Source organism: Ictidomys tridecemlineatus, chromosome 3 (assembly GCF_052094955.1).
Source record: "Ictidomys tridecemlineatus isolate mIctTri1 chromosome 3, mIctTri1.hap1, whole genome shotgun sequence".
NCBI classification, from domain to species: Eukaryota; Metazoa; Chordata; class Mammalia; order Rodentia; family Sciuridae; genus Ictidomys; species Ictidomys tridecemlineatus.
Window position 1 is genome coordinate 153848768 of NC_135479.1, and position 14800 is coordinate 153863567.

The following is a 14800-nucleotide window of genomic DNA, read 5'->3' on the forward strand; positions in this document are numbered from 1 at the left end:
AGCATGACCCAAGTAGACAATAAATGTTCACACTTGGAGACCGAGCCCCACCAGTTAGGTACGAGATGCCCATTTATGCATCCTATGAATCCAAATTTCCTATTTGAGTTTGGTCTATGTCATGAGCTCAAGGATGAAAGCTAGTACAACAAATACAAATGTTTCAGGAACAGTTTATCAAAATATGGCCCAATAGAAGCTATTTTGAAAACAGAATGTTTCTTGAGAGGTCACTCCTACGGTCACAGGAAAGAGGTGAAATTGTATACCAAGAATATGTGCTATTCAAAAACAGGGTAGATGACGGACAGCCTGGCTTTCTTCTGCTGCCCCATTTCACCCTGCAGGCAGAAAGAGTGCCACCTATAGGCCAAGGTGAGTTGTCTTAGATTCCTTCCTGTGGATGTAGGGCCTCCTGGGCTTTTAAATAATTATCTCATCATTATTTAATTTTGTGTGTGTGATGTCTGACCCTATTATAAGTGCCTCGTGGAAAGCCTATTACTTTTGGACTGCACACCCCAACCCTAAGCAGCTATGTGGGACACACAGCAAATGCTCTCCAGATCCTTCTGGAATGGAGACATAGTTCAGAAGGCTGAGCCCAAGGCCAGCTTCATGGGCATTCAAGCCTTTGGAAAGGGTTAGTGCTTGATTTAATACTCTGCTGTCTCCATTTTAACATTCTTCATCAGGTTTGAACAAGGGGCCCTACATTTTATTTTTGCATTGAGCCCTGAAAATTATGTAGCCCAATCCTGATGGAGTGAGTTTCTCAGCCAAGACAGCCAAAGAGTTTTCTCTCTGAGAAGATGAAGATTTGTACTACGGGAAGGGGGCTGCAGAATCAATGCCTTCTAGCTAAATGTCAGTAACTTTGCTTTTTTAAAGCAATTAACTTAAAAAAAAAATGCTGAGGTCTTAAACCTCTTTTAGGCCAGTGTGTCCTGTACCTGCTAAGTCAGAAGGCTTCTCACAAAGCAAGCTATGAGTGACTGACTGTGAGCTCAGGGTATCTGGAAAATTCCTCAAGCACTGAGAGGCACTCTCCTCCACGGTCTAATAAATTCAAAGCTACTCCACCAAGGGTTGTTGTTCTTTTTATCCCCTCTTTTTCTTTACCTCATTCCAAGGAAATTTGCCTCTAGCAAGAATGTACTTAAACCTAACAGATTATTTTGCAAGATGTGAGCAACTGAAAGGAGTTTGGCATCAGAATGCTATCTCCATTTTCATGGCCCCAGGCTCCTGCCTACTATACTTGAGGGCTAATCCAGGCACGGATCATGCACTCCTCTAGGGGCCCACCTCACAGACCCCATGCTAAAAACACTGGGCCTCCTTAAGCCCCTCTTGGCTCTTGTTGCCTCCTTTGACAACTGCTTGGGTGGAGACAGAAGGCTGTGCGGTGGGGGAGGTACAAAGCTGGGCACTGGTCAGCCATTCTCCCCGACAGCCCCTCTGTTCTGATGCCAACATGTGTGCAACAGCCCATGCAGACAGGACCCAGGACACCCCAGCTGGGTGTCTAGATCCCCACAAGCGCCCACTGGCAGGCGAACGTTCCTGGCTTCAAAACAAATAAGCGGCAGTTTGGTCCTTGGCTGTGTCCCCTCCCTGTGCCTCCTAAGCTTAAGCCTTAGCTATTGCTCAACTAGACAAACACTCCCAATTTGGCTGCTGGAGTAAAACTTGAGTTTCACTAAAAGGATCAAAGACAAGAGTAATGAAGTGATGTATGTTCTAAAAATCAGAGAGCTCCTTTCCTAGTGTTTTTGGCCAGGAAGGAGGCCAGAGAGGGGTGGAGACTTCATGATCAATAATGGCCTAATCAGCCATCAGATGGGCAGATGCAGAGAGATCCAACTGGCTGCATATGAAGGAAAACAGCCTGTTCCCAGGCCCTTGGCTCTGCAAAGTCAATTTCCTGGCGGAGTCCTGGGCTGCACAGCAAATGGGCCCTTTAATTACTGATGGGGTTAGCTGGCCTCTGGGCAGCAGAGAATGGATCAGTTTTCCTAGGAAGTGGTTTGAAAGGACACCTGTTCCTTGCCTATTGGCTGGGATGTTTGAGAAATTTGTTAGAAGAAAGTTTTTGCAATTTTAAGCCTCTCACCTTTCCTCACACCCCTCTTGCATCTTGCCTCTGTGCATTCTTCCCGCTACTTCATTAACTTGTCCACATTAATCAAATGCCTTTGGCCACTCTTGTTGTTTCTCAGTTCCCACAGGCCAAAAGTTCTGATCTTCAGAGACACCTCTGGGTTCACAGGCCCTCTTGTCACAGAACTTGGTGCTTTCTGAGAAAGGCCATAATATTTTAGGCTCCGTACAGAACCCTGGCTGGGTTCCTTCTCAAAGCTCAAATTCTAAAGGGAAAATGTATCTTCTGATGTCTCATTGGCACGTACTCCAATGCCAAATGCACGTTACAGGGATTTATTCAAACACACATCATATAATGTGCTTCCTGTCACATTTAAAGGGTGCAAAGGACATACATGTTCTTGGCTATAGGGGAAAAAAGAAAGCAAATGAAAGACTTATAGATCCATGTGGTATGGTTGTCCGTACCAGGATCATATATGAAACTACAAATGGACAAATTTTATCTTGAGTCCCCGTGAACTTCTTTCTCACCACCTTCTGGTCTCCATCCTTCCTTTATTAATAAGAAGCGAAAGAGAAGAAGAAGAAGAAGAAGGAGAAGGAGAAGGAGAAGGTGAAGGAAAAGGAGAAGGCGAGGAGGAGGAGGAGGGGGGAAATAGAAGCAGCTCAATAGATCTATGAATTAAGTTACATATTTAATAGTAGATCATGCATTCTCAGCACAAATTGTCAAATCTTAATTGTAGGCTTATCTCCCAATTTTGGTTCTTACATGTTCAGATATAGGGTGTATTGGATATTGGTTCAATGTCCCCAGTGTAATCCATAAACCTAACAATCCCTTTCAAGGTATTTCCTCATTCAGTCTTCTCCCTGTGTCCTCTCTTAGGCTGCAAATCAAAGCTCTATTTTGTTGAGGTAAAAAGTCAAATAATATGGCATCTTTGGCTGCATGTTGTAGGGACCCTCAATATCTCCATCTTGACAATTCTGGTCTTTTGGCCAACCAGGTGTTCCTGCATATAGTCCTGTCTTACGCTCCTTCCATGTTCTCAAGGATTGTGAGACAAGCCTGCACTCATCTGCTGAAGTTTGAATGGGACCCACCAGATTATGGGCACTGCATGGGGCTCATTTGGTCATGCTGCCAGGATGGCTCGGCAGCCTCAAGGCCATGGGCAGGTTTCTGTGCTGATGGATAATTCTATTCCCTAGCCCTCATGGCCTCCAAGCCTTGAATTGTTCCTGTGGCAGCTTGCTATATCTATGCTGATGTTACAAAGCTCAGAAAAATTTGGCCTTAGTGGAGTGCAACCAGGTAGCATGCTGACCCTCTGGTTCTTCTCTGCACCTCAGACTCTTTTGGAGAGATGGACCACATGCAGGGGAAGTCAAGCTTCTGAGAGATTTCTCAGGGTGAACCCTGGCTGAAATTGGCAGGCCTTGGCACTGCCTCACTGTGTGGCTTCTGGCAAAGCAGGGCTTCCCTTATGCCCTGAATGGACAGGCAAAGAATTATATGCTATTATCAAACCCTAAGTCACCTGAGGAATCATGGCTTGGCATGACCCTATAGCTAGTCCTTGAAGAAAAGTACTCTAAAAATGGAAAGCCACTGAGCATGTGGGGCAACTATAGAAGCAGAGTAGATATACAGCTGATGGAGCTCAAGAAGTCAAAGATCCTGGCACATGAAGAGTGGACAGAGTTCCTACATCTTGGGCAAGCTTGTCAGAAGCTGCCCACTTGGGAAAGTGACTAAGGCTTTTACTTTAGGGGAATTGAGCAGCTCTGGCTAAAGTTAAACCTAATTGCCCCTTCACAAAGCTGGGCCAAACCAATATATTGTGTAGTCAGCATTTGGTACAGTGTAATCCTCCAAGCATCATTGCCTTCATTCAGCCAACCAAGTACTCAGAACTGTCGATTGCACCAGGTACTGCAGAAAATATAAAGAAGAAATACCTCTCAACCTCAGGGAGTTTTAATTTGATATGAGACAGACAAAGAAAACAAACATAAGACAGGATGCAATCATTCATCAGAGCTGTGCCCACCAGCATGGTCCCCGTCTCCTTCATCAGCATAGCTGCCTAAGCCAGTCCACTGTGATCAGCAGAGAACTTAGAGAAGAAGTTGGCAGAGTGAGTACTGCTCCTCACTTTGCAGATAGGACAGTGGATAAATTCATTTACTGTCTTTGAGATTTTTTTTTTCCTGCTGGTCCAATCACACAAATAATTTTGGCTCCAAACAAAGCTCTCGCCTGACAGTCATGGAAACATGACATGAAATTTCTCAAACACACTTTCTGATGAAAGCAAGACATACTATGCTCTCTTTTATTTAAATAAAACAGTTTCCATGGGGAGAGGAAAAAATAAAACAACTTTGCAGATGCCAAACATATTGATTGTCAAGTCTTGTATTTTTCCTTGCTGTTGAGGTGAGGTGTGCACCCAGATTTGAATGGTGGGAGCAAGCTGAGAATGGAGAAGAGATGAAAGAGTCAATGTGGGGATGGGATAAAGGCAAAAAATCGTCAAGACAGGAGACAGGAAACTGGGTGGGCAGGGGAGGAGACCATAAAGGGAGAAGTGTGTGAGGAAGAAGAGAGAATAAAAAGAATATATTTTGCAATGTCATTAAATGATTTGCAATAAGCTGGCCTAAGGCTTCAGGAATTTCTTGGCTTGAACCAATTAAAAATATTTTTTTAAAAAAGACATAAGAGAACAAGAAATGTGATTAATCCTCAAAGACAAGTCAAAGATGGAGCCCTGTCTCCACTGAGTCTGGCAGCCAGATGAACAGCGATGATGGCTGTAGACCATCTTAGACTTCAGTGCTGCTGTGAGGTAGGGCTGGTTCACAGAGCTGGGAGTTTCTTTTGGACTTGAGAAAGGAATGAAATGGTTTGAAAAAAAAATACACTGAAGAAAGAGAGAAGGAAAAAAAAAAAGATTTACTTGCCAGTAACCCACATCACACATATTTCTCTGATCATCTAAATATAAACTATAAACTTTGCAATGGGAAAATTAATGTGAATCCCGGTGGTCTGGACTCATCGGAGCCAGAGCTGGATCCTGGCACAGCCTTCGGCAGGGCTGACGGCCTGCACAGGAAGAGAGACAGGAGAGAAATGGAGGCCATGGAGCTGGGGAATGGGGATCTTTGGTATATCCTTTATAAACAATTCCAGGTGGGAGAGGCAGGGCCACCGTCCTGGGGACAGGGGGACCCATTGGTGCCCACTTTTTCTTCCCACACACCTGGGAACTGTGACTTCCAGTAGCAGCAGCAGTGTGCCAATTCTGTCCGCCATGATCTTGCCACGTATGTGCCTTGTGATTGTGTGGCAGGACACAGAGCCAGTCATGGACCTCTCTTCAAGGTTCCAGAGGTTCCTCTGAATTTAATTTCTTTTTAATACCTTTGATGCTTCTCTAATATCCATCAATTTTTTACAAACCCATCTTCAATCTTTTTGTATTTTCAACCTGTTTACAGGCTGAGTTCCTGCTTCCTCCTTTATTGACTTCTTAAAAACCTTTAATACATCAGAACTCGGTGAAGACATCTTGAAATCTCTTTTCACTACCTGCATGACCTTCTTGGTCTTGCAGATTTCAAACACATTTTATCAGGGAGCTTTCTTCTTCCTCCACATTTACCCAAGAACTTCTGAGTGCCAGGCGCTGTGTAAAGCCCCATGGACAGATGGGTAACGGTGGCTCCTGTCCCGGCAGAGACATCCCGGCAAGGGAAGGTGCTAGAAGTAAACCCAGGACACAAGGAAACCAAGAAGAGACCATAGTTCAGACTTGTGAAGGTGAGGGGATTAAGATAAGGTTCCTGGAGAGAATTAGTAATGCAAGGGAGGTGGGAAGGAATGGAAAGAGGAAGGTGCCATTCCCAAAACAAAGGGAAAGAGCAGGTGGGAGGGCGGCTGAAAGCATCCTGCCCAGGCTTGAGTTTGCCTTTATGATTCCTGGCATTACCAAATGTTTTAACTGGAAAAAAAAAAAAAAGAACAGATGCTCATAATTAAGCACAAGACTCCCTATAGAAAAATATGAGGGCTGAGGCAGGAAGATGGCAAGTTCAAGGTCAGCCTTAGCACTTCAGCAAGATCATCTCTCAAATGATAAATGGGGCTGGGGATGCAGCTCAGTTGTAAAGTGCCCCTAGGCTCAATCCACAGTATCAAACAAAAGAAAAGAAAAATAAGCTATTTTTGCCTCAGCATTTTTTTTTTTTTTGCTTTGACTTACTTCATTTTCTCACTGTTCAGTGGTCCCCTTTAATTTAAATTAAACAGTTTTTCCATTTTTCAGGGCTGACATGCTTTTCTATATTTGGGGGGATTATTACCAGATTTCAAAAATGGCTGAAAGTCTAAAAACAAGGTCAATGTAGAAACTAAACTTTTCCACACAAAATGAGCCAAGGGACTCATTTCTTTCTCTGGATTTTTTTTTTCTTTTAATTATAAAGGAACTGTGTTACATCATTTTCCATAATGGGGTTTCAGTGATTTTAACCCAACTCAGCAATTCGTCCCTCAGTCCCTCATCATTGGTTGGTGCAAAAGGTTCTTCTAAGTCTGTCTAGGCTCATTGAATCAACACACTATGTGGCCCTTCCTTATTGTCTTAGCTTAGAAAACGAACCTAAGATTTTATTTAAGCATGTGGCTGTGTGTACAAAAGATGGATTGGGGAAAGAGGGAGTCAAGTGTGTCCTCGGTAAATGGCAACCATTGCTACATACAGAATTGGGCCCCTAGCTGTTAGGGGCAGGCATTTGCCCTAACAGAGTTCATACCATGGATCTGACAGGGTGCTTGCTTGCACCTGGTCTGACAGGATTAGGTGGTGTTGATGTCAGAGTATCAGGGAAAGTTCTTGTGACATGTGAATTTCCACCTGTGTCCAATACAGGTCTGAGAGAGTTAATGTGACTTTGACCTAAGGCTAAGAGGTATTTCTTACTCATTTTCTATTAAGATATGCAAACTGCCTAATACCTTTTGGGGTCTAAACTGTCTTACAACAATTGTCTTGCCCAAAAGGCAAAGTAAAATGCACAGAACTTGAACAGCTAAATTTCAAACTAAGAAAGTTCTCCTTTTCTCTGGACCCGCGTGCAGCTGTCTGTGTCCCTCCCAGCAGAGGCCGACTTGCTCTCAGCCCTGGCTTTCAGCCAGAGACTCTCTGCCCCTCCTGGGGCGGCTCAGGAAGCCACCTGTGTTTTCTTTCCTCCCCCAACTCTTCTTCTTGCTGCCATCCCTTCATCACAAAGCAAAGGGCTTGCACAGGATTCCTTGGGACACCCAAGCCAACACACAAATGTTTTTCCAATTTGCAGCGAATGGTTCCTTCTTGTTTGGTCAGGGAGTCATTGGTGGACTGAGCCAGAAGACAGGGTGGGGGTGGGAGAGAGTGTTGGCTAGAGAAAACACACAGGTCTCCTTTCTTAATCAGAACATGTACAGGTAAAAGAGATGAGAAACAGGAGGAAATGGGAAATGAGATGGAATAGCAAGAGGCAAGACATTGCTACTGGTGGTTTTCCATGGAACATCTCACTATGGAAATGAGACACACTGTGGAAATATCTGTACCGTCCCAGTAATGTCCTGGGTCTAGGTGTGAGTGCACAATGTTGAGCTAAATTTAGTTGTTAAAGGTCTGAGAAAAGTATCTAAGGATTTACATACTTTAAAAATTAAAACTAGAGTGGCCCCATACAGTCTTCAAGGCTCATCTCTTGAGTTTTCCTCAGTTCCCTGAAACTAAAATAAATCATTACTAGTCTCTGAGCATCTGTTCACAAGTCAGGCAACTAATGGGGCTGACTTGCTTTATGGCTTATGAGTTACCAAAGTCCGCCTTAGACCGTTAGACTGAGAGGTTCTCAAGGGCTGGAACCAGGTCTTAGCACTATAGGAAACTCTAAACACGGAATCTTAGGACACCAGCCTCCAAAATATCCAAATAGAGAAGTCGGCACTGGGAAATGGATAGTTTTCATTTATTTAAGACTCACAAACTTAGATTTTTGTCTTATTTAATAAAAAAAATAAATAAATGAAAGATTCGTGGATAGAGTACATTATTTAGAGGTAAGGTACTAGGAAAGAAACTAAATGCCAGACGTTAGATTATGAAGAGAGAATATATTCCTCTATTCATATTTTCATATACTCTGGGAGAACACTAGAGAAGTTGCTATAAATGAAAGAGACATTTTTTGGACTGACTGACATTAGTCCTTGCATGCTGCCTATTTCTCCTTCCATCCTCTTGTCCACAAAGCATTTGAAGTGCCTTATAAGAATATATACTGTGAGTGGGCTGGGGATATAGCTCAGTTCGTAGCTTACTTGCCTCATGTGTGCAAGGCCCTGGGTTCAATCCCCACCCCACCCCCCCCCACACACACACACACAAAGAATCATCAAGTTTGTTGGTGATGTTCTCCTTACTAAGTGGAGTCATTCATAGATGGGTATTCATTAAAGTTTTTTTTAAAAAAAGAATATATACTGTGAAACAGAAGCTAAATTTTACAGTAAAAAAAAAAAAAAAAAAAAAACACAAAAAATCCCAAAGAGCCGGGTATGGGGGCATATGCCTGTAATCCCAGCGGCTCCAGAGGCTGAGACAGGAGAATTGCGAGTTCAAAGCCAGCCTCAGCACTGGTGAGGCGCTAAGCAACTCAGTTGAGACCCTGTCTCTAAATAAAATACAAAAGTATGTCTGGGGATGTCACTCAGTTGGTTGAGTGCCCCTGAATTCAATCCCTGGTACCAAAAAAAAAAAATCATGATACAGATATATATATGTGTGTGTATGTGTGTATATGTGTATGTGTGTATATATGTATGTGTATGTGTATGTATATATATATATATATATATTAGGGGAAAATTAAAATCCAGAACTGAAAGCCTTCATGAAATCTGAGCTACCTGTGTCCAAAGCAATTCTTAACAGTACCCATGTTCCAAGGCAAGAGACTCTTGAAGATGTTCCTGCAACTCTGCCAGCATCTCTCAGATGGGACCAGAAAACAGAACCTCTGAGTCTGTATTTTCAATTGCACAACTTCATCTAAGGTGGAAATGTCAAACATCCAGAGGGCTGAATCGAGTCCAGAAACGTTGAGAAATAACCATTGCACTGACAGTGTGCAAACATCTATGTTTAAAGAGACCATTAATGGCTCTAGAGGCTGGACTTAACAGGGAATCTAATTTCTTCATAGTAGCTCCAAAGAGATATGTTCCTAAATTACCCCAGCACATGGTATATTTGAGGTGGACATCCAAGGGGTTGTGATAGTTAATTTTATGTGCCAACTTTGTGATGACCAATTGTTTGGTCCAACACTAGTCTAGAGGGTGCTGTCAAGGTATTTTGGTGAGTTTTATTATCATTTACAATCAGTAAATGGTGGGTCTCATCCAATCAGTTAAAGGCATTAGGAACAAAGACTGAGGTTTCCCAGAAAAAGACAACATTAAAAATCTGCCTGAGATCCCAGTCTTTAGACTCAAGGATGAAACATCGACTTTTACCTGACTCCAGGCCGCATGAGCTAATTCTTTAAAATAAACCCCTTTCTTGGTATAATATGTAATTATACATGTATTATGTCATATATGCATAATTTGATTTATCTCATATGTATGTATGTGTGTGTGTGTGTGTGTGTGTGTGTGTGTGTGTGTGTATTTGGTGTTGGTTCTGGTTTTCTGGATAACGTTGACTTCCTTGATAAAGGAAGTTAGAAATATTTTAAGGAACAATGTCTACAATGGTGCTTAATGGCCTATTCTATCTCAAAGCCAGAATGTAGATGATTTTAATGAAGTCTCTCATAGGAATCAGAAATGAGGAGAGCTGAGCAAGAGGAAGCATGGCCTGTTTGAAGAATTTGCCATGCTGAGGGCCCAGGTCAGCATAGCCTGTCAGCCCAAGCCAACCTCTGTCTGAAGGAACAGTGAGCAGCACTGAGCCCACAGAAACAGATGGGCAGCTCTGTGGGCTACAGTGACAAACACAGTGACACCCCTGTCTCTAAATGAAACACAAAATAGGGCTGGGGATGTGGCTCAGTGGCTGAGTGCTCCTTCAAAATATAGACATCTATATGTCATTTGACCCTGTGTCTGGTGATGAGATGGTTATGTTCATTCCACACAATTGGCAATCTGAGCAATTAAATGATTTATCCAAAGTCAGAGCAAAGACTTAAACCTAGGATTTTTAAATTTTATTTTTTTCCCCCATTATACTAGGGTGGCTGTTCATTGTATTGATGGGGTAAATTAAATTATGATCACAAAGGGCACCTCGTCCCTTTCTGACGTTTCCTCAGAGGGAACACTTTCTTTCCTGTCAGCCTCTCTACCTGCTGATCTCTGAGACGTGAGAAAGGATCACTAGGAGTACATGCCTGATCTTCATGCTCAGAGGTCTTATAGAGAGCTCCAGAACTCCTCTCAATCATACCAGCATCAACTGAAGACTTCACATTAGCTGGAAGACTAACATTTCCACCTATGAAACTATAGGTAGGTAACTTCCCCGTTACCGTCTATTTTATTTCCAACTACAACTGGGACCGTGGATGCTTGGACAATTGGGAGAATTGCTTAAAGAACAGAAAACGTTAAAAGTAAAGGGTTAGGTAGGAGTTATCTGAATGGTGGGTTGTTAGAGGTAGGTGACAAAGAACAGCCTCCCTGTGGCATGGTGGCTCTGAGGAACCCTTGGGCCTCCTTGCTAGGCTGTGGTATCTCGTGTTCCCTTGGTGGTGTCTACTATTGGTTCAGGAGCACAGTAGGAATATTTGAGCCATGTAAAGTGGTTCACCACCTGGTATAAAGCTTCTGACCAGAAAGAGGAAAAAGGGCAGTCAAAGTCAAAAGCATTTTAAAAATAGGACTTAGACAAGATGATCGGAAATGAGGTACTAGCAGCAAGAGCGATTTCTCAAAAATGAAGTTTAAATAGGAAAGAAAAACATTCTCCACAAGGGAGTGTGAGATGCCCTGTCCTCAGGGTGAGGGTGACTCTATCTGATGGCCAGGATAGCCTGGGTGGAGGGGGAGAATGCCCAGGTGAGACTTTTCGGGTGGTCTCGACTTCTGGCTCCATTTTACCTGAAACCCAGAAGTAACACTGGTGTAAGAGAGGCCTGGGCCAGTAGAGTTCTCCAGAGGCCTCCTGAATCTTCAAAGCAGGTCCCCAGCCCTATCATCTAAAGCTCTAAGTGATGGCTAAGAGTTAGGCCAGGCGGTGGCATTTTGCCAGGTAGGCCCAACAGCACCCACTTTGTGTGAGGATGAACATGGGAAGGCAGGCTCAAGAGGCCAGAGGAAGAGAAGGCAAATGCTGAGAGTGTGTGGGTGCATATGCCTGTGCCCAGCCTTTCCTGGAGACGCAGAATCCTGTCTACCCTGCAGCCTCCTTGTCCACCAGCCAACCAGCAAAACACAGCCCCCATTCTGCTCAGGAATGTGCTTTCAGAAACTTAATCTAACTGCTAAATCCAGGCCAAATCCCTCAGTGGCATTAACCCAAAGACAGCACCCCTTTCTCTCTCCCCCACCTGCCTTCCCGCCACTGCTGTCTCCCCCAAGCTTGGGAGGCTGCAGTTCTATTCCACCAGCTCCACCTTCTGCGAGACAGGGACCCCCAGTCTGCTCACCCCGTTTCCATTGCTTTCCTTCCCTCCACTCAGGCCCACACATTTCACTTGTGATTCATGTCTAAATGACAAGCCAATAGTTCTTGGCTTTCAAACAAGACCACTCCGCTCTCGCACATGCCCCTTCTTCTCTCGCTGTGTCTTCTTGGGCTGCAACCAAACCCTTCCCTTTGTCCTCTCTGCCAACCACACATCCCTGCAAGCACCAGAGAGAGCAGCAGCCAGGAATTTTTTTTTTAAATAAATTGTCTATAAATTGTCTCTCTTCACCCAGATACACCTTGAAGCAAGAGGAGGAGTCCAAAATCAATCTTCTCCTTTCCAACCCTCCCTTTGCCAAACAATAAAAGGTTCAGCCTGATTCCTAATTACCCTGAATGAATGGTTATGGAATTTCTGGAGCCCCCACAGACACGTGCAGACCATTTGTAGATGAAATCTCCCTCCCAGATACCCTCTAAAGGCATAAAGTTGCTAAAAAGGCATGTCTTATTTATAATAATGAACAGCTGGAAGTGAACTAATTGCCCAGCAATAGGAAAAGAATTCAATTCCTTATGGAGGAGCCACTGGGGGGATGTTCTAGGGCCATCTATAGTCAGGAGCATGCTTTGCTGGGGCCGAAGGATGGACCAACCAGGAAAGGGCATGATGGGATGTGTCAGAGTGATGGTTACACAGCACACTGGATAGTTCACTAAAGATCAATACACTTTGTGTATTTTACTGTGAGCATTTTATACTTGTTTATAAAGAAGAAAGTAAATTATTTTATGGTCAATGGCAAATGCATATTATATATACAATGTAAAGGGAAGAAAATAAGTAGACACTGGAATTTAGTATCATCATTACAATAATGTAAAAATAGGGGTATGGATAAAGACTTGAAAGTGCATGTGCCCAAATGACAGTAGTTCGTTTGTAGAAATGGCAGGCTTGAGAGAGACATTGTTTTTATATATTCTAAAATTTCTATACGCAATCACAATTTCCAAATATAAAAGCCAGCCTCAGCAAAATTGAAGCACTAAGCAACTCAGTGAGACCCTGTCTGTAAACACAATACAAAATAAGGCTGGGGATGTGGCTCAGTGGTCAAGTGACCCTAAGTTCAATCCTGGTACCCTGCCCCCCACAAAAAAGCAGAAGTAGAGATTATAAAAATGAAGTATAGTTATGACCTCAGCCCTTCCATTAAAAACTTTATGTTAGTGGTATGGGGGACAAAAGCCAGTGCCTTGTGTACACTAGGCAAGTGCTGTACCCCTGCGCTACACAACCCCAGCCCAAGTCAGTCCTTATTGATGTGGTGAGATGTCCCTTCCCCACTTCCACCCTCTTCACCTAAACCTCCAAGCACAGAACCAGCTGGCGACAGCCTGCTGGTACTCAGACTTAATGGTGCTTCCTCTGCCACAAAGGAAAATGGCTCCCACTGTGTGGGGGCTTCCGGGGGCAGCCTGACCCCTTGAGGAGATAGCTAAGGACACGCTCTGCCTCCTCCCCTTAGAAAATGGCTGGGTTGCTCAACTATTTCCCAAGGAAACGGGGGCACAGCCAGCAGCCTGTGTTTCACTCTCCCATGGAGCAGAGTCTCTCCAGGGAATCTGGGGACCAGAGGGCTGGCTTTTCTACTTCCCCATCTCTTAGCATTTTCCTGCCAGAGCTCATGCCTCACACACCCTAAGGGCCCCAGCTGGCCACGATGGAGGTGCATTTCAGACGCTTACTGTCTTAGGTATGAGCCATGACATGGGACCATGAACTTCCTGGAACTTTGTCATTCATGAGGGTGGTGATGGCAACATGGAAGCCCAAAGCAGGGGTGTCAGGGATAATGAGATACTGCTAAATCATGACGGAATAAGCCCTGAAAATCTCAAAGTGGAAATCCAAATGCCATTTAACAAATTTCCCTATTTTCTACACCTCAGGCTCCAGAAAAGGGCCAAGATGGAAGCTATTCTTTATCCTTCTAGGTTCAATGCATCATAATGAGTGTTGGGACTGCTGTGCAGCCTTCTGTAATTAATCTGCCAAAACTCAGGTTGCCTTATTATAATGGGTAGAAAATTAGGTAACACAGGTGCAGTGCCCAGGATGTAGCACACACAAACGGTGAAGCCCGTGGTGTGTCAGATGGCCAACCCTGGTCACTCCCACCTGACACAACATGACAGGGTCCAGTAGGGTGGGCCCATGATGGTGGCGACTGGAATACCTGTCCTGCATAAGGCTCCTCTTCCCGCTGTGACTGCGTCAAATCACTTGGCCCTCACTTTGTTCTGTGGAACCCTCATAATATATATTTAGGTAATTTTGTAAAAACCAAGTCTCACTTTCACAAACATGAAAGAAATAAAAACAGTCATGAGAGAATCTGGCAGGAAGTACCTGGAAACAGAATCCACCAGATTTTATTGGGTTGGGAGCAACCTTAGAAGCCATCTGGCCCTTGGATTCCATATGTTGGCCTGAGGATCTATGTTCATGGTCATGTAATAATCAGAGAAAACAGAGATCACAGATAACACTGATTCTATAACAAGCAGAATGTCTGCAGACAATGACTTTAATAAACTACCTTATGCTGAGTGTAACAATATGAAAGAAGAAAGAAAGGAGGGAGGGAGGGAAGGAAAGAAAGAAAATAAACCTTGGACCAAATTGCCACTGAAGGTCTTGGTGGTTTCTGTTTTCTTCATCTTTTTCACTGTGCTCTACAATTTATATTCCAGGCATCTGAAATATGCTCGCCACTCACAGAGGCCAAGTCCTGGAAGGACAGGCTCTGTTACCCAGCCTCCTACATGCTCTGACTATAAAGGTTAAGAGAATGGGGTGATGGCGATGGAGGTGCAGGGTGACAGCAGCTGGTCCATCACAGGGTGACAAAGTGGGAACACAGGATGTGGCTCAGCTCTGGGATCCCCAGAACTGTTCACCCCCTGCAGATGTTTGT

General features: G+C 43.9%; 1 protein-coding gene across 7 annotated transcripts in view; it reads right to left on the bottom strand.

Annotated features, from left to right (window-relative positions):
• The window catches only part of Boc (BOC cell adhesion associated, oncogene regulated), an 86076-nt gene that overhangs the window by 19674 nt on the left and 51602 nt on the right, over window positions 1–14800 (bottom strand). The gene's annotated exons all lie outside the window — the stretch shown is intronic.